General features: G+C 46.5%; 1 long non-coding RNA gene across 1 annotated transcript in view; it reads left to right on the forward strand.

The window, feature by feature from the left end:
- LOC310674235 overlaps positions 1-25,754 on the forward strand; it is a 34,138-nt gene extending 8,384 nt beyond the window's left edge. Inside the window, exons 2-3 of the long non-coding RNA XR_014509462.1 lie at positions 23,333-23,400; positions 24,688-25,754. This is a non-coding gene — a long non-coding RNA (uncharacterized lncRNA). The remainder of the gene's footprint in view (positions 1-23,332; positions 23,401-24,687) is intronic.
- The last annotated feature ends 402 nt before the right edge of the window (positions 25,755-26,156 follow it).

Raw genomic sequence — 26,156 nt, forward strand, 5'->3', positions numbered from 1 at the left:
CCTTCCTAAAGAACCACAAAATACCATGCACGGACCCCTGGGAGGACTGAGTGTCTTTCGTGACGCTCCTGCTTCTCTGCTCTAAACTTTTTAAGGCGGGCCTCAGAGGACTAACAAACAGGCTGGGGGCGTGAAAGGCCAGGGGCTGCGAGAATCGCTCTTGACTTCTTAGCAGTCGCCGAGAAAGGAGCCGGAGCGGCTTAATATGAGGGGCTCAGTCAGCAGGGAGGAAGACAAAGTTTGGGGCTAGCGGGGGGAGAGCCAAACAAAACGCAGAATCGAGGGGTGGCGGGGAGCGGGGTGCAGGGGAGAGAGGAGGAGGAGGAGAGGACGAAAGTTGCGTTTCACACGTGCACTTTGGCTTGGCCCGTTTGACTGAGCCCTGGATGCTTGGTGGGAGAAACACAATAACAACTCCACTGCCTTCCATAGGAACCTCCTCCCCCCCCTCCCCATTTTTCCCTCCAGGGTATCCGGAAATCCATAGGAGCTTTCACCTCCATCTCCATCGATCCACCTTCTTCCTCACCCCAGATCCAAGCCAGGGAAGGGGCAGGTTGAATCTTTCCGAAGCGATCTGGCTGTTTCCTTTCTTTGCAAAAGGCCATTATCCCCCAGGGCGCACCAATAGTTATTTCAGTGTGCCTTTGCCTTGCACACATCGATGGTGGCAGGCAGCTTTTGAGGCAGACAAGAGGCACGGACCCGCGCGCGACAGAGAGATCGTACAGCAGGAGCGTGCGGGTCCATTCAGACGTTAGCAGCCCAAAGGGGCCACCATGGATGTGCTTCTGAGTAACAGGTGCTGGAAACTGCAGAAGCTGGGGTCCCAGAGCAGGGGTACCAACTTGTATTGGGGGGAGCCAGGTAAGCCCCACCCCACATAATCAATCATATGACGTGGTGCACGCATACCATTTGAATGGCAATACTCATCAACTTTTTTGGGGGGGGGGTGGCCCCCTTGGAGTTGGCTCCTATATCACAGAGGCACCCAGCTGGCTACTGTAAGAACAGGATGCTGAGCATGATCTAACAGGCTCCTCTTATGTTCTTAATCTCCAGGGACTTTTACTTTCCAGGGAAGGATGCTCAAGGCTGGAGGGTGAAGCTGGGAACCTGGGGAGACTCACTCAGAGGGCTTATCTCCTTCTTGTCTAAGTAGGTGTATGTGGGAGACTACAGACAAATTGACAAGAGCAAACAGCATTTTTTGACCACTTTCACATGTGGTCTCTTCTCATGTCTTGGTGTTCACTGTTCGCAAAACATGCAGGGATCCTTTAAGCGATTTCCCACACAATTCTAAATGTTTCAGTCCCAATGGATTTGACTGGAGTTACTCTCATGTAGAAGTGCAACCCTATGAGGCTGCTACCCTGAGACGAAGTTCCATTGAAGTCAGCACAGCTTACTTCTGAGTTGACATGCATGTTAAGTATGCTTAGACCCATACCCACGTAGTCTAATATATATACTGCATGTGTATCAATTTCCATAAACTGGCCGTGCTTATGCCCAAATTTTAATTTTACAGGTATTTGCACAGGTGTATGATTTAACATGTCCCTACATGCACACAGAATTCTTTCACATATCTATAGATTGCCTGCATGTAATAACCTTACACGTAGCTATTTAAGTAAATGTAAAATTGGATTTTGGAAGTCCAGCTGTGTAGATTTTGTATACAGCGGAACCCATATTATGTTTGCTATAACACAAGACTAGATATCAGAAATCGATATCCAGAGAAGACAGCTTGAAATAAGGAAGCTTTGCTAGACTAGTTTTAGCCTTTTAGTTTAAGTAATCCAGGATGCTCTGACACAAAGTATATTCTCCTGGTATTTCCCCCTTTAAAGCAATAACCACACAAAGTCTTGTAAAAGCTAAAAACTCACTCAGAATACTTGTTGAAGAGCAACAGAGACAGCAGCTGGGACTTCAAGAAAAGAAATAAGATGTTCCAGGTCTGAAGGCATTGTGTCTTGGAACCTTTCAGATTAGAGTTTGGCGACTCTACACCTTTACTTGGGTGAAAACCCTGTTAAGGACTTGTTAATGACTTCCTTACTTCTGAGTACCTAGGATTGGGCTGATGAGCACTATTCAAGCAGGCCTATGGTGAATGACATTTAGTTCTAAGTAACATTGGATGCACTTACACAGAAAACAGTCCCATTCAGAACAAGAGCCAAGTCTGATTATTTCACCCATATGGTCCTCCACATGTACTTGGAGGCCGGCTCCCAACAGCCCCAGCCATTACTGCAGATGGTTATGGACGATGGGTTTTGTAGTGCAGCAACAATACCTAGAGATTAACAGGTTAGCCGTCCCTGGCCTAGCCCCTTATTAAACACATATTCAGCAGTACTTGCTCCCAGCTTTTCATCCATTAATTTTCCAACATAATTTATTTCTGCTTACTGCATTTAGGTTCAAGAAGCACACCGATACCACATTTTTTTTACTGAAACCAGCAGCATCTTTTTGTCCAACAGTTGAAATCCATGCAGACCTCCTTCTTAATCTATCTCCCCTTAATGGGAAAGCCCTATTCAGGTAGGGTTGAGCTGCTTGCACAAGGAGAATCAAGGAGGGACTATCAGGGATTTTAATGAAACAGCTGGATCCAGTATCCAGTTAAATCCTACAATGGGGTTCAATGGAGCTTACTCCCAGAAAAAATTGAATAGGATTGTGGTCTTAATTTGTAAAGTGCCCCAGAGCAAGGTGTTTTTGTTGGGAAGGGTCTTTGGCCCTCATAGAATACACTATAGAAGTCAGTTTAATACTTTTGCCAGTAGATTAAGGAGATACAAGATACAAGAATAAGAAATGACAACATTCTCATGAACGCAATGCCTTTATTCAGTAGTGGCTGGTGCCCACTGAGAATGCAGTGGGGCCAAATGCAAGGAGCCCAAATAGTAGGCAGAGCCAAGCCAACTAATTCTAGTTCCCACCCCTTCCTCCTCCCTGTTGAAGGCAACTGAGCCTAAGGAAGAGGAACCTGACAGGTAGTGCCACCACCCTCTGGACTGCTTATAAGAAGGTAGATAGGTGGGAGATGGATGAGGGAAGGCAGAGGTTGTTGGGACAGTGCCTCACATGCCCTAATAGACAACTCCATTGCCTCTCTTAGATCAGCCAAAATATCACAAAACATTAGTCATGTATTTGAGTTCTCCAGACCTCTTCAGCAGACTGGATAATAAGCAAAGCAGTGGGACAGGATGCACAATCTGCGATAGGTTAGATTGTGCGATAGGTTAGATTGAGAAATAGTGACTGGCCCACGTTCACACAGTGAGCTTCATGGCTGAGTGGAAACCCTAGAACCCTGGTCACTTAGGTTCTTGTCTGTCACTTTAACCACTAAAGGTAAAAAGACCCCTGGACGGTTAAGTCCAATCAAAGGCAACTATGGCGCTCATCTCGCTTTCAGGATGAGGGAGCTGGCATTTGTCCACAGACAGCTTTCCGGGTCATGTGGCCAGCATGCCTAAACCACTTCTGGCGCAACGGAACACCGTGACGGAAACCAGAGCGCACAGAAACACTGTTTACTTTCCCGCCGCAGTGGTACCTATTTATCTACTTGCACTGGCATGCTTTCGAACTGCTAGGTTGGCAGGAGCTGGGACAGAGCAACGGGAACTCACCCTTGCAGGGATTCGAACCGCCAACCTTCCAATCGACAAGCCCAAGTTGCTCAGTGGACTTTAACCACTACACTATACTGACTCTCAGTCATATAGGTGCAGAACATTCAGTTTTCATAACACTTATTGAACTAGGACACTTAATAAGCACAGACAGAGTGCTAAATGTTGTGCAGGGCAGCAGCAATAATACATCATCTGTCCAGGCTTACCAATTGCAAGAGAAGAGGATTAAAGGAAAGAATCCTGGCCAGGAAGAAACAGATACAGAGAGAAATATATTCGAGTGACTCAGCACCTAGCAAAACCGATCACTCCTTGCCTGCCAGTGAAGACAGAGCAATAATCTAGAGTAAGCTATGCCCTGGAAATGTTGGCCTAATTGCACCATTGAAGGCTGGCTGACTGGGATACTACTCCAACATAATGGTTAGGTCAGAAAGTCTCAGTGGTGTTGTTTTTTAATTTGGATAGTGGCAGAGTTAGGACATTCCCTTTCAGAGTGAGGCACGCCCTCCCTTGGCCTGTGAGCAGGTTCACCCCTCCCCATCCCAGCTGGTTCCCAAGTCCTGTTGAGATGCAATACTCTGAGCAGAGGCAGGAAATCTCCGCATTGCCTTACATGACTTTGAGGTGGTGGGTCCATTTCTTGGCAGCTTCCAGGAAAGTGGGGAGAATAATTTTCAGGATGAAGGGTAAGCCGTAGAGAACAGTGGTGGGGAAGACACTACTACTGTGATTTGATAGCTGAATGGACTTTACCCGATCTTTTCAGACTAACGGCACAATCCCTTACTGGGAAAAGGAGCCGTTTTTTTCTTACAGCACCTGTCTAATCAGAAGGAAGCCCCATGGAGTTCAGTGATGCTCGCTCCCAGCTAAGAGAGTATAGGATTGTTGCTGCAATTCACTTATCTGGGAGCCAGCTTCATTGAACTCAGTAGGACTTCCTTCTGAGTAGGCACATAAAGGATTGCATTGTATTTCCACTGTCTCCGTGAAACCTGACTTTCAGCACCATATTTTTCATGCTTGCTTAGAACAAAGTCTCATTACATGTCCAGTGGGGGCTTAGTGCCTAGCAAGTATGCTTGGGGCAGAAGCCCTACCCTCACAATTTCTCTCCCTTTCCCCACCATTCAGTAACTCTTTCGCCTTCAAACTGTCATCTTTACCACACTGATCCCTTTTCTTATGTAGTTTGGGGAACCTGTGGCCTTCCAGATGGGTAGCTCAGTTGCTGAGAACATGGAGCTGAGGATGTCAAAGTTTCAGGCTTGATCCCCATCAGGGAAAGCTACATATTACTGCATTGCAGGGGGCTAAACTAGATGATCCTCAAGGTCCCTTCCAACTCTATGATTCTATGCTTCTATGTTAAAGGTAAAGGGACCCCTGACCATTAGGTCCAGTCGTGGCCGACTCTGGGGTTGTGGTGCTCATCTCGCTTTATTGGCCGAGGGAGCCGGCGTACAGCTTCCAGGTCACATGGCCAGCATGACTAAGCCGCTTCTGGTGAACCAGAGCAGCGCACAGAAATGCCGTTTACCTTCCCGCCGGAGCGGTACCTATTTATCTACTTGCACTTTGACGTGCTTTTGAACTGCTAGGTGGGCAGGAGCAGGGACCGAGCAATGGGAGCTCACCCCGTCACAGGGATTCGAACTGCTGACCTTCTGATCGGCAAGTCCTAGGCTCTGTGGTTTAACCCACAGCGCCACCTGCGTCCCTTTGCTTCTGTGTTACTGGACTCCAGTTCCCAGCAACTCCATACAGCAATGTCAATATCCAAGGATAGTGGGTGTACTCATCCATCAAAATGATGGATGATAGTATCCAAATATAGACGAAAACTTCCCTTTTAATCTCAAGATTGGTAAGAGCTGTTTGACATTGGTGGACTCTATTTCATTGGAGGTTTTTAAGCAGAGGTTCGATGGTCATCTGCCATGGATGCTTTAGTTGAGATTCCTGCATTTCAGGGGGGTGGATTAGATAATCCTTGGGGTCCCTTCTAACTCTACCATTCTAGGACTCTATAAGGTCACCCAATGAGCTTCATGACAAAGTTGGGCTGTGATCCCTGGCTCTCAAGATGCCCAGATCAGTTCTGTTTCAGCTGGGGATGAGGACAAGGGAGCTGAGACAAAGACTTTGATGGAAAGGGTGGGTTTTCTGGTGGGGTATAAAGGAAGAGAGACCATCAAAACAGCCAAATAGATAACAGCAAAGGACATCGGTTTCTACCTGTCTAGACAGTCAAGAGATTTCATTGTTAGTAAATAGATACTGTATGACCTAGTGATTGTCTTTAGAGATCACACCACTTGGAAGCTTAACTGAGCACTGAATCATTGTTGGAGGAGCACACTTTACACTAGATATAATCACACTGAGACTCTGAGTTTAGGAATAATAAGAAATCTAAGTTCATTAAAGGAAATGCATACTTGATAAGGAAGTTCCTGAAGTGGAGATACAAAGATCCATGCTTGCTCCTCTTTCTCAGCAGGAGACACACACAAAGATGTCTCCTCTTCCAAAGTGAAGGTAGAGAAGGAGGAAATGAAGTCAGCAACCCTACGGGCATCTGTCTAACACCTGAGAGGTGTTAAACAGGACAGTGTAGGAAACTTGGAGCTTCCTCTATTTATTCTTTCGCATGCAGACTCCAGTGCAAGTTGAGTTGCATCCCAACACTTTGAGCATAAAGGGTTTAACTCGTTGTGAATACGCTGCCATGGATTTTCATAACAAAATACATCTCAGCTATGATGAGGTCTGTGATGGGCTTCAGGAGCAGGGAACCTACTGATCCATTTACCTATACTATTTAGTCTACAGATATCATCAACCACAATGTCTCAGTCGATGTTACTTTGAACAAGCCTTCCATCCTGTCCCTAACACCCACTGAACCCTTTTAGACTTCCTTCCAAAGAGATGCTCTCAGAATTTTGATGCCAAGCTGCACAAGATCCGCGGTAAGCTCATTGGACTCACATGTGAGTCAAAAGTGCTGGGAAATGCAGCTAATGGAATAAAAAAGTGTAGAACTCGTTTGTAATCCACTCGTTAATCTCTACCCAAAAGCTCACCAACAGTACAATCCTACCCAAGTCAGCTCAGAAGGAAGTTTCATGGAGGAATGCAGCCTAGTGCTCATACCCTCCTAAACACGTTGTTTCTTGGAACTTTGAAAGTATATCATCTGCAAGTCACATTAACTTTCCAGCGAATGTTCAGAAATAGAGTTGACCAGATAGATCTTTCTTCAATGAAGAAAAATGATCATTTTAGACAAGCAGCCTGTTCCCACCAGTATATTTCTTGTGTACAATTTAAGGGTTATTAAAATATTATCCAACTCCTTCCCTTACCCACCCACCCCGCCACTTCATAGCAAGTAGCAATATTAAGCTCTGCAAATCTCCATAGCCCTGCCTTTTGCAACATACTTGGAAGTAAAAAACCCAGTCATTTGAATGAACCTTGCTCTCACCAAGACACACTTAGAATGGAAGGCTTTAAAGACCCTGATCCATGCACCCTCAACTTTAGCCGACACATTTGCATTTCCATCTACAAAGTCTAAAGGGGATAATCTTTTTAACCATACAATTTGGCTACTTGAAAGATGGAAGGAAAAGTGCTAATGCTATACAATACAATACAATACAATACAATACAATACAATACAATACAATACAATAAACTGATCCCATAAACCTCAACCATAAAAGAGAGCAAATATGTTCTAGAACTGAAACACACACACTTTCACTGTCCTTCTGGACTTCCTTTGATTGTGGGAAGTGGTAAATAAACTCAGCAGAGTAAATTAAAACTCAGATCAACTTAAATCCATGTAGCCCAGTAGCTGAAAGGGGTTGCATATAGGAAAACCAATTCGTGCCCGCTGACTCCCAACCAAGTTAAGCTGTGGTAGTCCTTCAGTGCTCACTCATGGGATCATCGCCTTGTGTAGTGAGTGGGCTTGCACATTCCTATAATCCTTGTGAGCAAAGCCGTTGGGGGTCTCATACTCCCAATAGGGTCACCCAAGGCGGTATGGTCAAAGGGGAGGATCTAGACAAAGAATGATCCAAGAAGTCCTCAGCGGCAGAACAGGTGGAAGATAACAAGTGGCGTGTTACAATGGCTGTGAAGGTGGATGAAGGCTGCAGCAGATAAGAAACTATCAATCGTTGAGATACTCATGCCATCGGAATACAGTGGTACCTCGGGTTAAGTACTTAATTCGTTCTAGAGGTCCGTTCTTAAGCTAAAACTGTTCTTAACCTGAAGCACCACTTCAGCTAATGGGGCCTCCTGCTGCTACCGCGCCACCGGAGCACAATTTCTGTTCTCATCCTGAAGCAAAGTTCTTAACCCGAGGTAATATTTCTGGGTTAGCGGAGTCTGTAACCTGAAGTGTATGTAACCTGAAGCGTATGTAACCTGAGGTACCACTGCGAAGACTGTGTGTTGATCAGCATGCACTGATCTCCACACATAAAGCAAATTCACACACAGGTGTCTTCCCAAAAGAAAAGTCCTTCGGTCACACAGTCTTTTAAAATGTAAAAATAACGTTTACTCACTCAGAATACTTGTTGAAGAGTAACAGATACAGCAGCTTTGTCCAGGCAGGCTTAAAATGGTAATCCAGTTACAAAAACATACTTTAGTCTAGTTTAAAATGGAGTCTGAGCAAATGGAGCTCAGACATGCAGATGTTCTACGTTGCTGAGATGAAGTTCAGAAAGCAGAGGGCAAAGGGCAAAGAGGAAGTGCCTAGCCAGCTGAGATTTTATGTATGTATAGTCCCTCCCCCTAACAGGGCACAGTGGGTGTGTCACTCAGAGCCCTCTCTAGGAAACTTACAGGAAAACTCTGTGAGTTTCAGCTCCTATCATGTGCTTATCTAGCAAGCATGTATTGTTGGTTTGACTGCACTGTAAATAACCCACAGTAAGCCCCTTGAATTCAATATCACTTACTTCTGAGTAGACATGGTTAGGGTTGCAGCAGGTCAGTTTGAAAGGAGATTTAAACAACAACAACATGCTTAGGATCGCATCATTGCAAGTAGAAATTGACTTTCAAGGAAGGAAGCGGGACATAGGCCCCTCCCACAGCTTCCAATACATCCCTGTCATTTCTGCCCTTGTATCCAGAATGCAGTTGCTGAAGGTCAACTAGAAAGGGTCATAGCTGTGCTTTCCCCTCTCGAAAGATTTTGCTATTTAGACAGCTACTGCTACTCAATACTAACTTACAGGATAATGGCGAGAGCCAGCACAAGCACTGAACCTGTTATTCACGAGTGAGCAGCGTCTGTCCAATACAGTTCTCATCTCTTCTCCCTGTTTGGATAGAGCGCAATCAATAGGGAGAAGGAAGGATGGACGACTCAGAGAGAGGCTCCGTGTGTGTGTGTGTGTGTGAGAGAGAGAGAGAGGGGGGGGGAGAGATGCATTTAACACTCTGGAGTTAATGTGCTTGTGCTCCGCTCCCCTCTTTAGATACTAATGTATATTAGTGCTGAGTTGGGTCCTGGACTTCTGTCCGAAACATAGCTGTCAACGTTTCACCTTTTTTAAGGGAAATTCCCTTATTCCGAATAGGATTCCTCGCGAGAAAAGGGAAAAGTTGACAGCTATGGTCCGAAAGTCCTGCTCTGATGCCACCATCGGAGGTGGAGCGGGACTTCAATTGCTCAGCCGCAGAACAACAGTTCCAGGCATGAGTGTAGCCAGGATTTTTTGGGGGGGGGGGGGCAGAACCTCAGTTAGCTAAGTATTTTTATTGATTTACTTGATTGGGTGGGGGCAGGTACCCCCCCCCTATGCCCATGGATCCAAGGCTGCAGCTATAACGAACTTTAATTCATGCCGGGAACGGAAGACATCCCCATAGCACAAAGGGTTAAACGGGACAAGGCCCGTAGTATAGCAGGTCCCACCACTTAAGGAACATGGGAAGTTGCTTTACACCGGTTGTCTATCGAGGTCAATATCGTCTACTCTGACTGGCAGCAACCCTGTGGTGGTCTCAGGCACAGGTCCTGCCCATCTCTTGATCCTGTTTAATTGGAGATGCTGAGAACTGGACCTGGAACGACCTTCAGCATGCAAGTTCTTCTGCGCTCTAGCAGTGAACCATCATCTCTTCCCAAAGCTTCAAAGATCCTGCCTATTCGTCATCTTCAACCGAGTCAAACCAGCCCAGAACTGTCTGTCCATCAACATTTGACCTTTTCTCACGAGAGACGTGCCAAAGGTAGAACCTGGGACCATGCACCGAGCTAGGACCCTACTGTAAGAAAATTGGCATATATGCGTGTACGTGTTTATTCATACGATCAAATAGCCCCAGTTCGGCGGTGGTCACTTGTGGAGAAAGCGACCCAAATACCAGTTCACCGTCCAAAGTCTTAGTCACGTGGGAAGAATCTTGTGTCTTCTCAAAGACCTACAGCAGCGTGATCCTAAGCCGGGAGGAGATGTATACTAATTTGAGTTCCTTGGAGGAAAAGGTGGGATATAAATAATGATAGGCGGACTATAAATAATAATAAGCAATAGACAAACCACCCAGATAAGTGGGGGTTTGCTTTTATTTTGGACACGAGTTCCATCGAGCTCAATGGTCCTTTCTTCCGAGCGGATAGATGTAGAATTACACTTCAGGTTCCATAGGAATGAATTATATTCACTTCCGGTTATGCAAGGATAGCACCTTCGGCGGATTTATACAGGATAAGCGCTCTGGACTCCTTGCACCAGATAAAGGGCGCTCTCGCTCTAGCCTGCACACCGCAATCAAGACACGCGTCCTAAACACACACGCGCTTACAAGGGAGTAAGCCCATTAAACACAACGAGACACACTTCCAAGGAAACGTGATTAGGATGGCAGAGCAAATCCACCGCTCTGTTGAAGTCGCCGCAAGACTTTTAAATGGAGAGGGAGGGACCATCCGTTCTCGAGGGACTTCGGGTTCTGCAACCTTTCCTCGGCCGCTGCGCTCTCCGCTCTGAAATCGAGGATACAGTTCTTTTTCGCAAGCAGGCAGGGGAGGCGCGAACAACCGGACCTTTTTAGGGTTGCGAGTCTTCTAAAAGCCCCAGCGGGAGTTCTGCCGAAATCCAAGGAGATTTAAGGCTGCAATCCTACACCCAATTACATGGGAACTTGAGTAGGATTGCAGAGTGTAGGATTACAGTGCAATCCTATACACATCTGGGCAGGAGGTGGGGGGCAGGAAACTCACTCCTGGGTGAGTAAATTAAGTGAATAAAAAGTTTGCAGCCTTACTTTGGAGTAAATGCACTTTTGAGGCTGCAATCCTAACCCCACTGAATTGGAAGTAAAAGTCATTGAATTCAATAGGAGTTACTTCTGAGTAGGCACTGCGGACCCAGGGGCACAGGGATCGCCCTGCAAACATGGATAGCCCGTAGCTGACTATCAAAGGCGTTCATTGCAAAAAACCACTTCAAGAACGTCAGAATTCGGTATGTTCAGGGCGTTGCGACGTCGAGCTTAAAACCCACCCTCTACACTTACACCTAAACTCACCATGTGGGGGTGCTTCCTTCTGCCTTGAACCGAGGGAACGCGCCTCAAAATAGCGAGCCTGCCATTTGGTTGGAGAAACAGAAGCCACTCTTTCGACGACAGGCACAAACGGATAGCTGAATTTTGTTATTCTTTAACGTGTCCCCAAATCTTGTTTTTGCTGCAACAAACTAATGTATGGTGGCCACAACTCCCGTATTCTTGTGAGTATGGCTTTCTTCGCCATCTGACTGTCCCTGTCCCTACGCGAGTGATTCAGTTTATACGCCGCCTTTCTGCATGTTGGGCGCAAGGCGGCCAACAGTAGGAATTACCGGAACATATATGGGGTGCTGACTTATACCAAGTCAGGCCAGTCTTGTCTAGACTAGCAGAGGCTGCCCAGGGTTTCAGACGTACGTCTAGCCCAAGGTGCCAGATATATAACTAATAAATTCATACGTAGCCAATCCTACGCGTCTCTTCTAGAAAGGAAATTCGGCCGAGCTCACTAGAGCTTATTCCCAAGTTATTACACGGAAGATTGTGGTTTCATTTGAGAGTGAACTCCATTCACTAACCATAGAGGGATTAACGTCGAAGTATGTTCTTAGACGGAGTAGGGGCTGTATTTTTTTGGGGGGGGGGGGCTCCTTTTCCTCTCCTATTTTAGAACGCAAAAGGACTTGAACAAAGAACACTTATTTCCTAAGTCTGAGTCTAACAGAGGAGTGCGGTGCAGTGGTTAGAGGGTCGGGTGTCGGTCTGAAGGGGCGCAGGTTCGAATCACCTAGAGATTTGGGGCCAGTCACCTGTCTCTCAACCTAACCTGTCTCCCTGGTTTGTTGTGAGGATAATGAGGGTTAGGATGGAGAACTAAGACTGCCACCCTTGATATATAAGTGCGATCAATCAACAGTGGCCATGATCCACTTGAACTTCCAGGAAGAGGATACCCTATGCAGCCCAGTCCTTATGCCTGATTAGGCTTGAGGTCCCAGATAGACTTCAGGGATGTGCGATTTACCAAACGGGAAGCTACGGACCATAGCAGACAACTGAGTCCGTTTGGGAGGAAATTGGGAAGGGGCGGGTTACTGGTTTCAGTCAAAGTGCTTGGCCTTAGCTGGGTTAGGGGCTGGCTGCTAGCTGACTCCCAAATCCTCCAGTTTAACGTATGCGGAGGAGATGTTCACCATATCTATGCCTCCTATACAAGCTGTCACTTAATCCGCTTTAAAACAATTGAGAGCCAATCCTCCTATTTAAATGGCTTGTGGATAGGGCTGCTCCCCTTGTTAATTGTCTCCTGACTTTATAGGGTGATTATTTTGACCACCCTGTGACCAAACCTGTTTAGAGAAAACGCGTGATTTCTTGGCAATATATAATTCTTTCTCTTCACCTTTCACATCCATTTAACCAATGCGCTGCGGTGGGCAGAGTGTAGGACCTGGGAAACCCAAATACCAACCCCTACTTGGCCACGAATGAAGCTCACTGGGTGATATTGGCCACTGCCTCTCAGCCCTACCTCACAGGGTTGTTGTGGGGATTAGATGAGGAAGGGGAAGCAATGTGCACCATCTTGAGCCCCTTGGAGAAAAAAGGTTGGAAATAAATGCTTTTTGAAAATACCTCCTGATCTTAAATGCGTAATTCCGAAGCGCTTCAAAGAAAGGTGTGAGAATGTGATGACATCAAAAAGCCACCTGGATTGGACCGAGGGTCGATCTGGAAGAGGGTTAGCCAACAGGGCGCCCTCCAGAGATCAGACAGATTCCAACCAATCTAGCCAGTGGTCTCGGACGTTGGGAGTTGTCCAGCAAAATCTGGAGGAATCTTGATCTAGATTCTAGTCCATTTCCAGTAGCAGCCAGCCAGAGGCCCCTGGGAAGGTCATGGATAATACTTTTTAAAACTCACGTTTCTCCTTGCTCCCCGCAGGCGATTAGTATTCAAAGATAGACAGGCTTTGAACTTGGGTGGAGTCCATCCCGCTAATAGCCCCGAGAGATCTGCATTGCATACCCGTTAAAGGCTATCTGTGCCAAAAGCTGTTACCGCCTCTTGTGGCAGGGAGTTCCGTAGGATAATTATGAGTCAGGCTAAGGAGTACATAACTTTGGTTCAGCTTAAATCTAACTGAACGTCCATTTCATAAATCCCCCCCCCCAGTTCTAGTATTATGAAATATTATTAGATTCTCTCTATCTACTTTCTCCACACCCTGCTTAATTTTAATAAACTTCCACAGCGATGTCCCTTCTTCCTAAAGCAAGAAGGAAAAGAACTCCTCGTTTATCTATTTGGGTTGACTCACTGAAAGCCAAAGACAAACGTTTGTACAGCAGGAGGGGAAGCCTTTTTTTCCATTCAGGATTTACATTTTCCAAATGAATAGAACCGTGAAACGGATCTTCCCCACTCGCATGAAAAAAACCCCAATACCACACACCTCATGCATTTAAAACCGCGCAAGCGCAATACACAGGGCACGTGAGAACGTTAGTGGGAGGCTTCGAGTGATTGACAGACAACCGGGGGTCAAGATTCAAGATGCTTTTTGCAGTTTAGGGTAATCGGGTATAGAGCTGGGCTGAAATGAATGATTGAAAGTAGGAGCAGACAAAGGAGAGGCCCGTTTACAACAGGGAGATTCTGTTTTGCAAATTCCCGTTAGCGAATATTAATGTGGTCACAGAGATTCGCGTCAACTTACAGATCAATTCTGTCTGCTCGCAAATAAACCCCATTGAACTCAATAGGGTTTGCTCTCAGATTAACGTGCATATAGAAAGACTGCTGCCGGGAATCATTATTGATAAGTTCTTTTACAGCAACTTTCTCTGTCCTCTTGAAGAAAAATGTGTATTTACGCACTTTAAGTAAACCCATCTCTGCGTGGGCTTATTTTCAATATAAAACTCTGGTAGATCCGACAAAGAACATAATTTCAAAGCAGGCCAAACCGCACTCGGGACCTGGAGTTGTGGAGAAAAGTCTGCTACCGTCTGCGTATTATTTATGCTGAAATACCAAGGGGCAGAATCTAGTTCAAATCAATGCCCTTTCCAGGCTGCAACCCTAAATAACACTTATTAGGGAATAAACCCTGTGAAAATCAGTGGGTAAATTGGTTTCGAACGAAGCTCTGAACCTCCGGCCGACTTTGATCCGGAAGATTTAATGCCTAACTTTCCCATTGAAATCCATGGGATATTGAATTATTTTAATTATTATTCTGGCAAGGCCAGGCGGAGTCTTGACTGAAACTAGGAGGTCTTGCTTCCAACCAGATGTGCATGGAACTAAGGGTTTACCTTCCCAGATGTGCAAACAGGGAATCTAGACGTGTAAAAACCCCCACCTCTGGATATAAACATGAGGGTTTAGCAAGGAAATATCCCCCTAATGTGTCGATTTTGCCGTCTTTTTTAAATTATTCAAAAATGTTTTCTAAAGCTTTTCTTAAAAAAAAAAAAAAGCAATTCCCCATTTTACTGGCAAGGTATTTCCTCTCCATCTAACTGTAATTAAATTCTTTTGAGGACGTCGGGAAAAAAGAAAAGAAAAAGCAATCAAGAGCAAAGTATTTCTAAGAACGAGAACAAAATGAGCTAGTAAACCTGAGCTGGGCAGGTTGGACTGAAAGACGTACCGTACTTTTCCAGCAAGTTTCTCCCGCCCTAGATAAAAATGTAGGGGACGGGTTTAGGGTTTATTTAAGAAGCAGGAAAGCTCAGGGAGAGCTTGAAAGTTATTCCCCATCCCCCCCCCCTTCTCTACCTTCATCCTGCATTTGACTTGCTCGCTTTATGGAGAATGGGCAACAGCTGTTACTTTAGGAAAAGTTTTCTTTAAAAAAAGAAAGAAAAAGGATTAAGGACAGGAAATAGACACAAAAGAGTTTCGTTTTAGCGGCGAAAGGCACGGCGCCCCTTTCCTGAATGAAGGTATCGAAATACATTGGGAAGGACCCCGGGCAAAACTACCCCGGGGTAGGCCTTAAGCTTAATCTCCAAGGAGCTTTTATTCGGCACAACAGGCTTAAGGATCGCTGCCCAAATGCCTCCCATTCCATTCTGCATTTGTATTCACGGCCTAAGAAAACAATGCTTTAACAACGACAAGAACAACAACAAATAATAATAATAATAATAATAATAATAATATTGCTCTGTTTGGCAAGAGGTTTTGAATGGGTTGTTTTGGGAGGCCAAGGGCACCTTAGTTTCACACTGCGAAAGTTCGCCTGTGGAAGCGAAGTTGCTCTTGCCTATCGCGTTCAGGAACCGCATTATTTATCTTCCTCATTTCAGAGTTCAAGTGGGCGCATCCCGCTGCAAAAGGCTTCATTTTTGAAGCTCGGAACTGGCAGCCTCTTTTGGCAGCGAGCCGCCCGCAAGTCCAGCCCGACATTACGATGATGCTTGCTCGCTCGGGAGTAAGCCCCACCGAATGAAGAGGAAAACGTCTCCAGGATCTGATTTCTAGGCCTCACTCAGTCCCATGGCGCACCTTTCCTTAAGTGTGCATAGAATTGAGGCCTAGCGGTCCATTCCAGCTGAGCTGGTGGGTAGAACCGGGCTGCCTGTAGGAGGAAACTAAACTGGAATAAAAAAATCAGTGGGGATTTTATTTCGAAGTAAGCCTGGAAAGGCGGTGGTACACGCGGCTTTTCTTTGGAAGGCATATCTCTGTGGATCAGAGCAGTCCATCCTGCGTGTTGTATTAATTCCTTTTAAAAACCTCATTGGCGTTCATTTGGTAGAAAAGGCAGGGTTTTTACTACTATTATTATTTGAAGCCCAAAATCTTTACGTTCCATAAACGCCATTCTGTAAAGGAGAGCAAAACAGGGACCCGAAGTTTCCCCAGCCCTAAGCGGCCTTATGGGCAGACCCCTCCGGCACCCCTGCGCACGCCGATCGGGAATTTACTCCCGAGTAAACGTAGCTGGGATTCGGATTGACTGAAGCAGCGAGAGCCGACATGCCGGGTTGATGATGAAACTGGTTTTAAGTTCTAGTCCCCGAAGCGTTGACTTGGCTCTAAGCTCCATTGACTTCCAGGGAAACGGGCTTCCCGAGTGTTACGAGGCTCAGCGGGTCACCCGGATCCGAAACATATCCATTGAAATGGATGAATGGGGCATCCTCCGACGTAATGTGTTTTGGATGAGGTGTTAGTCCTGCAGAGGTCAGCTTGGGGGAGGGAAGAGGTCTCTGTCTCCCTCTTTGTGGTTTTCCTCTTTCTTCAGCCTTCGCGGAAGAGCCGGGCTGCATCCAGCTGCCCTTTAGAAAAAGTGGAGAGAGCGGTGCAGTTAGAGGATTTCAGACTCCGGACTTAATGGGCCTCATTTTATTTTATTTGTAATTATTTCAGCATTTCTACGCCACCCGATCCACTGGGTCTCCTGGTCGCTTGGCAATTTAAAATCAATAAAATGAAAATATAAGCATCGGTGCTATAAAACAACCAGCCTCTATAAACAGAAAAGGCACTCTTTACGTTAAAAAAAGAAAAGCCCTCTCTTTTGATGAGAGCATAGCTGTCAACGTTTCCATTTTTTTAAGGGAAATTCCCGTATTCCGAATAGGATTCCTCGCAAGAAAAGGGAAAAGTAGACAGCTATGGATGAGAGCCCACGCTTTTTAGGTGGCAATGTGCATTATTACTTCGCGTACTTCGAAATGCGATTATATGTTTTCTGTGTCTTCGCTGTCACGCTGAAGAACGCGTTTTGCTTTATTTATTATAGCTATTAATTACAGATTACATTTAGAGCTCTCCTCCCCAACAAGGACCAAATGTCGGAGTGCATGGTTCTCCCCCCCCCCCCAAAAAATTGCATCTTCACAACAACCCTAGGGTGTTGTTAACGCAGAGAAATAGACCGGTGGGAACCCAAATCCTAGCCCAACTCTCTGACCACTGCACTACACACGGTCTCCGTTTTGGTCCGAAATGACTTTAACCTGATTGTGCGCCCCGCTGAATTCTAGAGGCTTTGCTTCTGTGCGGACATGGTTTAGGATCGCGCTGCGTTACTCCCACGGCGCGCTTAGCCCCACGCAAACTGGGCGTGGACGTGCAGGCTTCCTCCCGGATCCATTCCCTGTTTATTCGGGGTTCAACTCGTATAGTTTAAGGCCCCCGAGTCCATCTGCGTTAAACGGAGTAAACCATCCGAGAAGGGCGCATAGGATTGCAGACCCATGTGTGGTTGAAGTCTCTCCTCTCTTTTGCGCGCGCGCGCACACACACACATACAGGCGCGGGCGCGCGCGCACACATACACGTTTTCCATTTATTTTCCCAACTCCCGTGATTACTAAATTAATAGCAGGCACTAAGACAGATGTCAAAACGTCTCGAAAATGTTTATCTGGGAATAATTGAGAAGGTGGTGGGACGCATTATCTGATGGTGTAATGGAATATGTATGAGGAACAGCTGTTTGAAAGAGGCACCTCCCGTGGCTGCATTAAGTTTGGAGCCTCCCTCGCTTAAACAGGCCTTCCTGGAGGAAAGGCAAGCCAGGCGCCCTCCCACCACTTTGGGGACCTCGCCGTCGGACGGGAGACAGACACCGCTTGCCTCCAGCAGGGCTAGCCGAGCAGAAGCGATTCCTCCCTTGCCAACTGGGGGTCAGCGGGTTAAGGCACGGCTTCCCACGTGCACGTCTGGAGCAAAGAACCCGGGAAGACAAGGGGGGCGTAGACCCTCCAGGGAAAACCAGCGGGGCCCCACCGTTGTGGCGCCAGCGGCCTCAGGTGGGGATGCGCGCTGGGCAAGACTTGGGCAGCCAGGTTCCCGTCCACTGACCCTGACGCGATTCCTTGCAGCCGGAGCCTATCCACAGTCATTTCGAAATTAAGCCCAACTGCGTTCAAGGGGATTTAACGTCCAAGTGTTTCTCCAGCTTGCGTCCCCAGCTGTTGGACTAAAACTCCCATCAGCCTGACCACTGGTCCTGCTCGCTAGGGATGATGGGAGTTGTAGTCCAACAACAGCTGGGGACCCAAGTATGAGGTGTTGTGAGACTGGACCTCCCATGATCGCTGACCAATTGGCCATGCTTGCTGAGGCTGATGGGAACCGGAGCCCAACAACATCCCTGGCATGTAGGATGGAATCAGGGGTCCTGACTGCTAGGTCAACGTCTGTCAGAAAGGGTTGGGAAGAACTGCGGTCCACCTTCCGTGCAACTGCAACAGAGACCTTGCACTGCCTGGCTGAACCCCGATGATGCTGGAGTATCGTTATTATTATTTATTAAATTTATATACCACCCTGTATATACCCAGCGGTTCACAAAATAAAATTAAAATATAAAAACACAAAATGCATAATCAAAATATAAACAGAAACAGCTGAATAATCCCCCCAATGCATAAAACAATTTTAAAAATTAAAAAAACACAATTAAAAAGCAGTTTAATTTATGAATTATTGTGATTATAAAATTTGATAATATATTTTTTTTTAAAAATAAAAGAACCCAAAGTGTACTCTCTGCTGGGCTACAGCAATCCTTTTGTAGTCTATCACCTAGGCCTGGTGGAGAGAGGCAGGAGCAAGACCCTCAAACTCTCAGCAGGAGCAGACTACAAGTGTCTACACATGACATCTTTAAAGCACAGTGGAGGCATAGTTTTCCCCTCAAAGAATCCTGGGCATCGTAGTTTGCCAAGGGCTGCTGGGAATTGCAACTCTGTAAGGAGTAAACTACAGCGCCCATAATTTTTTGAGGGGGAAAATGTGCTTCAAACAGGCCTGCAAAAGCATTGTGTGTTTGTAACATTTTAATTGTCTGCTTTGTTTTTTTCCTTATTTGGTTTATCTATAAATTCTTTTTCTTTTTTAATCAGAGTCTTCAGAATCTCTCTTTTTTCTCTCCTCCCTCCAATTTTTTTTGGATATGCATTTTGTTGTATAAAAAAGCCTCTCATCACCGCCTTACTGGCGTCCCATACTGTCTGGAGCTCTGTTCCTTGATTTACATTTAATTCAAAATAATCTTTTAATGCTTTCTCTGCTTTTTGTAATATATTTTGATTATCTAATAGATCTTCATTTAACCTCCATCTGAAACTGGAGGTTTTCTTCTTTTTGCATTTCTAAAGTTATTGAATTACGATCAGATAACGTTCTTGGCAAAATCAGTGATTTTTAAAATTCCTATTTCCAATTCTTTAGAGACCCATATCGCATTTATTCTTGCAGTACTTTGCAACTCTGTATGGAGTAAGCCCAGAATTCTTTGAGGGGAAGAATGCATTTCTGCTGGTGTAGGTTAAAGAAAATTCAAAGCACATTCTCCATCGCTCCCAAAAAGAATTCTGGGCACTCCAAGTCACATTTAAAGCACATGCATTTCCCCCAAAGAATCCTTGGAGTCGTGGTTTGTTAAGGTTGCTGGGAATTGTAGCTCTGTAATGGGGGAAACTGCAGTTCCCAAGATTTAAATGTGGGCTTTAAATGCACACTGGATGTGGTTTAAAGGTGTGGTGTGGATCTGCCCTAAGTTCTTTGACTGTCCTTGCAGTGAGCACTCAGGGCTGATTTCCTTCAGAATGGATAGGTTTGACCTTCTTGCAGTCCATGGGACTCTCAAGAGACTCGGGATGTTCGTTCTGGCATTAATGGGCATCAACACCCACTCCACTTGCTTCAAAATGTGGCAAGCCATCCTTGCTGGGGAGTGGGGGCTCTGGACTTCTCCATCAAGGCCCTTCCTCAATAACACCTTTGTTCAGAAGCTGGTATTAGGAGACCTGGAGCCTCTGGGTTAGGCGGTTGTTCTTCCATTGGAGTGGATATTCTCCACTCCCACCCACTGAAAAAGGCAGATTGCATAGCTTCCTAGTGCTGAGAGTAGTGCAGGGGGTTGGTCTAGATGACCCTTGGGTCCCCTTTCAACTCTATGGTTCTATGGATGACCCCTTACTGGGCGAGTGACCTGTCAGAGGGCTGACAGGATACTTCGTAGGTGGAGGTTACAGAGGTGGATCACAACCACAACCACCTTGCAGTGTACTAGCCCTGCTTTCCCATAGGGATCCGGATAGGGTCCAAGGCGCACATTACACCAGATTCACTGAAAAGGTGACCTGGGGCTGAGATGACAGTGGCTACTCTTGTTTCTGTGAACAGTTCTATGGTACGCAGAAAACTGGAAAAGGCTTTGTCTGTTGAACATCTGCCTGCTGTCAGCTTTAAAAAGCATAGGAGATAAGGGAGGCTGAAGGCCATCTATATGTGTAAAGGTAAAGGGACCCCTGACCATTAGGTCCAGTCGTGGCCAACTCTGGGGTTGCGGCGCTCATCTTGCTTTATTGGCTGAGGGAGCCGGTGTACAGCTCATGTGGCCAGCATGACTAAGCTGCTTATGGCGAACCAGAGCAGTGCATGGAAACACCGTTTACCTTCCCACTGGAGCGGTACCTATTTATCTACTTGCACTTTGATGTGCTTTCGAACTGCTAGGTTGGCAGGAACTGGGAGCGAGCAACGGAAGCTCACCCCATCACGGGGATTGGAACCACCGACCTTCTGACCGCCAAGTCCTAGGCTCTGTGGTTTAACCCACAGCGCCACCCGCATCCCTATCTATATGTGTACGGAACGCAAAATAAACCGAAAGCTGGATAGGAGATATATATATATATAATCACACCTGCTTTTAAAATTTTGCTGGGCAATCAACCCAAGTTGCAAAGGGTTTCACTAAACGGGTTTTTGTGATAGTCCTGGCTTTAAAACGCATTCAGCGTGCATCCCTGCTCCCCAAAGAATCTTGGGAACTGTAGTTTGCGTTGGGAATCTTAGCTTGTGAGGAGTGAACTACAGGATGAGTGCGCGCTTTAAAGGTACGGTCTGGAAAGCGCATCTAAGACCCCAAACGGCTTCCACCTGCTCCTTCCCTCCAGCTCAACAGAAGATGGAGGAATGAAAAAGATGGACCTCTGGGTTAAAAGGGGCCGATGGCATGAATCCCGAGCCCCCAACTTTAGAAATTAACCCTTCCCCCTCCCCTACCGCCCGCCCAATTGCGCTTTTCAGTCCAGATGATCGGGGAGTGGCGACGACGTGCGTAACCCCACCGGGGCATCTAAGAACAGGATCTCAGAACAGGAGGAGCCCAGTCTTGGCTGGCGTCCAAGCAGAGAGCCCTACGCCCGACGGAGGCAGTGGGAAGCCCTCCCAGGTCCACGGGGAGGCCGTCGGTTCACCAGGGGGTTAGGCGCCTCCTCCTTCCTCCTCGACCTCCTTTGTGTGCTCCCCTTGGGGACCCTGCTTCCTTCCTCCCGGAGGACGTGCCCGGCTCTCTTCCCCTCCCTTGCGCTCCCCGCCCTTCTCACGCCAGCGCGGCCTTGTTTGTTTTTCCAGTTTCCCCCCCGACGGCCCAAAAGGAGAAAACAAGCGCGGTGGTGGCGTCACCGGCCGGCCACCTCCTCCTGCTGCCCTCGGCCCGCTCTGCGAGGGCAGCGAAAGAGAGAGAGAGCCGTCCAGGGATTGTTTGGGGAGGATGGAGGCCACGCTGCCCGCCCAAGTTCATCTAAAAGTAGACGGGCTCGACCTTTGAAGAGGGGGCAAAATAACAAGCAGAGTTCATGACCAAGCCAGGCGGTCATCTCTCACGTCTCCTCCCGGGTCTTGGGTCCTTCTCTGGCTTTCTTTAGATCGGCGGCGCTAAGATGAATTGTTTGGCTCAACCTCCAACTCACCCCCCCTCCTGTTCTTAGATGCCACCCCCCCCCCCGACGGAAAGGGACGACGGCAGCGGTAAAGGACAGCTCAAGAGTTCAGTGCGTCAATCTTCAGGAGATCAAACGCCAAAGGCAAGACGGCCACTCGCTAGCAAATCTCCCTCCCTCCCTCCCTCATCCACCTACCCACACCAGCAGGGGTGCCAACTTGAATAAAATAACGGAGGCGGGGGGGGGGGGCTGGTAAGCCCTGCACAATTGATCACATGATGCAGTGCATGCACACCATTTGAATGGCAATGCCCATCAGCTTTTTGGGGGAGTGGCCCTTTCCAATATTTTATTGGGGGAAATCTAAGCCCCCTCGGACCCTAGGAGTTGGCTCCTAGGGCTGCCGGCCAGGATGACTATGCTCTCCCTCTGCTGTCCATGGCATCATTTACTCATTCATTCTTTCATTTCTAGCCCCACTCTCCTTTGCTTTTAAGCAGAGGTCGAATGGCCGTCTGTCATGCATGATCTAGCTGAGATGCCTGCATTGCAGGGGGTTGGACTAGATGACCCGCAGAGTCTTCTAGTCCAGCTCTTAAGTTTCTACAATTCCGTCAGGAGCTCAAGCTGCTTATCTGGCTCTCCTCCTCCCCACTTTGTGCTATCAACAACCCTGTGAAGCAGGTTAGGCTGATAGAGTCACCCAGTGAGATTCATGGCTGAGTGGGGGACTAGAAACTGCCCCCCTCCAGCCCATCTCCCACATCTTGGGCCAACACTCTAACCATCACAAGACACTGGCTTTCAGTGGGCCTCTGATTCACAAGTGGGGACAGCACTGTTGTGCTCAGGTCTTGCTTTTGGGTTGGCCAATGTGAGAACAGGATTCTGGACAAGAGGTGCCATTGGACTGAGCCAGCAGGACCGTTTCGTTCCTTTGTTCTTCCTTCCTGACACAAGAAAAATAATAATGATCTCCACCCCATTCAGACACAGTCCTACCATCACCTAGGAGGCAGTCCAGGCCTGAAATAGATTTACCAGTTACAAAAATATGAACAGTTTTTATTTCGTTTCTTCTTTCTTTTCTTTTTTTGAAAGGGGGGATGTATTCCCAGAAACAACAACCAGATAGTCCTGCCAGTTCCAGGGCTGCTATCATGTTCATCTTCTCTCTTTATAGCAGCTCCTCTCCACACCCAAAGGATGTTTACCCAGGAATAATCCCACTGAGTTCAAGGGGACTCCCTTGTAAATGTGGAAGCCTATACAAACTCCCGCAGAAGCAAAGCCTTGTTGGAGACAATGTGACTTCTGAATAAAGGTGTTTAGGGTTGTCATGCACAATGCTATATTATATTGTTATTTTATTTCTTCATCTTTCAGGAAGGTGGAACTGGAGTTGTCGTTTTAACATTGCAGCATGGCGAACACTTTTTGTCAACAACCTTTAAGTATCTTTTTGATGCATTTTGAATTTTGCATTGTAAGCTGATTGGAGGCGTTTTATGCCATAAGTGAGAGACGCGGGTGGCGCTGTGGGTTAAACCATAGAGCCTAGGACTTGCCGATCAGAAGGTTGGCGGTTCGAATCCCCACGACGAGGTGAGCTCCCATTGCTTGGTCCCTGCTCCTGCCAACCTAGCAGTTCAAAAGCACGTCAAAGTGCAAGTAGATAAATAGGTACCACTCCGGCGGGAAGGTAAACGGCGTTTCCGTGTGCTGCTCTGGTTCGCCAGAAGCGGCTTAGTCATGCTGGCCACATGACCCAGAAGCTGTACGCCGGCTCCCTCAGCCAATAAAGCGAGATGAGTGTCGCAACCCCAGAGTCGGTCACGACTGGACCTAATGGTCAGGGGTCCCTTTACCTTTACCTTTATGCCATAAGTGACAAGTAAATGCAGAAAATAATAAATATTATTTAGGCTTTCTTTAAATAAGAAGCATATTAATAGGATGGCTCTTTGGGGGCAGGGAAAGATAATGCTATTTCGTTTTCTCCCTTCCTCTTCCTTGACTGTAGGAACTGAGATCTGTCTCCCCAGCCCTTAGTCCCACTTTACACATACCTCTTTGGGGTTCGGTGATGGTCAAGCTTCATTCCATGTGCTTCTGGTATGTCCCTGCCCTTAATCCATTGGGATAATAATTTCTAAATGATTCATGTTTCATCAAGTTTGAGGGCTGGGCAGCAACTGAACCTCTCCTGCCTGGATGATTAGAGGCAGATAGGACCACTTGCCTTTCCTCCATGGAAGCTTCAAATTGCAACTGCTGGCATTGTTGTCCTCAGGTCTTCCTTGCAAGCTTCCCCAAAACATCTGATTTACTACGTTGAGAACAGGAAGCTGAACTAGATGGGCCTTTGGCCTGATCCAGCTTGCCAGGTAACATCTTTATTCATTTTTAGGTACCAGGCAAAAACTCGCCTCCCTCAGGCTTTTGGCCCTTAATCTGAAGAGTTTCAAGTCCTTGTGGCCCTTTTCCAGTAGATCAGGTTCTGTAGGAGCTGCCTTTTATATGTATAGATGTGATTTTAAAGGGGTTTGTCTGTTTGGTTTAATTGGTTTTGTGTTTATACTGTGTTGTAAGTGATTTTGGGTCACTTTTGTGAGTCATGCAAAATGCTGCTGTTGCTGATAGCAATAAGAATAACAAAAAAAAAAAATCTTACTCTGTACAATTGTAATTATGTACTTTTTAATCTTTCAATAATGATAACAACAACAACAATGGCATAGAGTAGTTTTCTGGAGTTCAGATTCCTCCCCCAAATCTAATTACTGCCAGCAGAGAAGTGTCCATATTTTGACATGGAAAAACACACACAACCTAAACAAATGAACCAGCCTCAAAGGTAACCTAATCCAATCCCCTGTTGACTCAGAATATCTAGTGCTATAGTATCTGGATAGCTCTGTTCCACCACTGAACAGCTCATAATGTCAGGAATTTCTCCTTATTGCTTAGGCTAAAACCCTTTTCCTTGTCATTTGAACCCATTGGTTTGGTGTCCTACCCTCGAGAGCAACAAATATGCACTATCATCTATGAGGCAGCATTTCAAACATTTGAAGATGACGGTCATGTCACCTCTGAGTTGTCTCTTCCCCAGGTTAAGCATTTCCAACTCATTCAACCTTTATTCAGAGGACTTGGTTTTCAGGCACTTCACCATCTTTTGCTCTCTGCATAGCCAGGCTGGGTCAGGTAAGGTTATCTAATCAGCTTCATAATGAGGTGGGCCCTTGAAGCCCAGATTTCCAGTCCAGATCCAACACTAGCCATTATACCACACAGGGCATGTCCTTAGTATCAGACGCTGCTGTAACAAGTGGATGGAGATGTCCCTGTAGGCCACGCTGGATCTGCAAGCACTGATATATTCGGTTGTATCCCACTAAGTGTTGGGATTCAACTCAGCTTGCACTGCAGACTGGCAAATGGGAAGGGTATCTAGACCTTCAATCTTCCTAGACTGTCATTTTTGTGCTGATGTGTTAGAATGATACTCTAAGGTTGCTGACCTCATTTCCTGCTTCTTCATCCTCATCTTGGAAGAGGAGACATCTTTTTGGGGAATCTCGTGCTTCTGACAAAGTGCAAGCATGGCTCTTTGTATCTCCACCTCAGGAACTTTCCTATCAAGTATGTATTTCCTTTAATAAACTTAGCTCTCTTATTTTTACTACACTCTGAGTCTCAGTGTGATTATCTGAAGGATAAAGTGTGCTCCTCCAGCACAGATTCTCTGTTCCATTAAGCTTCCAAGTTAACTCCAAACACCACCAAGTCCTGCACAGAGTAGACCCATTGAAATTAATGGGCCTAAGTGTTGGGATACTGCCAGGGAGACAAAGTCCATCATGACTCCACATCGTCTCCGGACGTCCATCGATCTCCCACAGACACGCAGTATCAGCAATTAGCGACATGAGCTCCAGAAATAGCTTGCCACATTCCAGAACTGATGCACGTTCTATCAGCAGATAATGCACAGCGTAAGTTGCAGTCAGGAGAGCATTATTTATAAGTTTATTTCTGCGTTGATCAGAACAAAGAAAAACATGACTGCCTGCTTCAGAGTTCCGGCAGAGAGATAGAAGCGAAAGCAAAGACACAACATAAACATCCTGTGAAACAGGAAATACGCAAGCAGTGACACAAAGCCTGCTCCCTTTTAAGGTGGAACGGAAATATCCTAACACTA

Source organism: Podarcis tiliguerta (assembly GCF_965153285.1).
Source record: "Podarcis tiliguerta genome assembly, chromosome: 3".
NCBI lineage: Eukaryota > Metazoa > Chordata > Lepidosauria > Squamata > Lacertidae > Podarcis > Podarcis tiliguerta.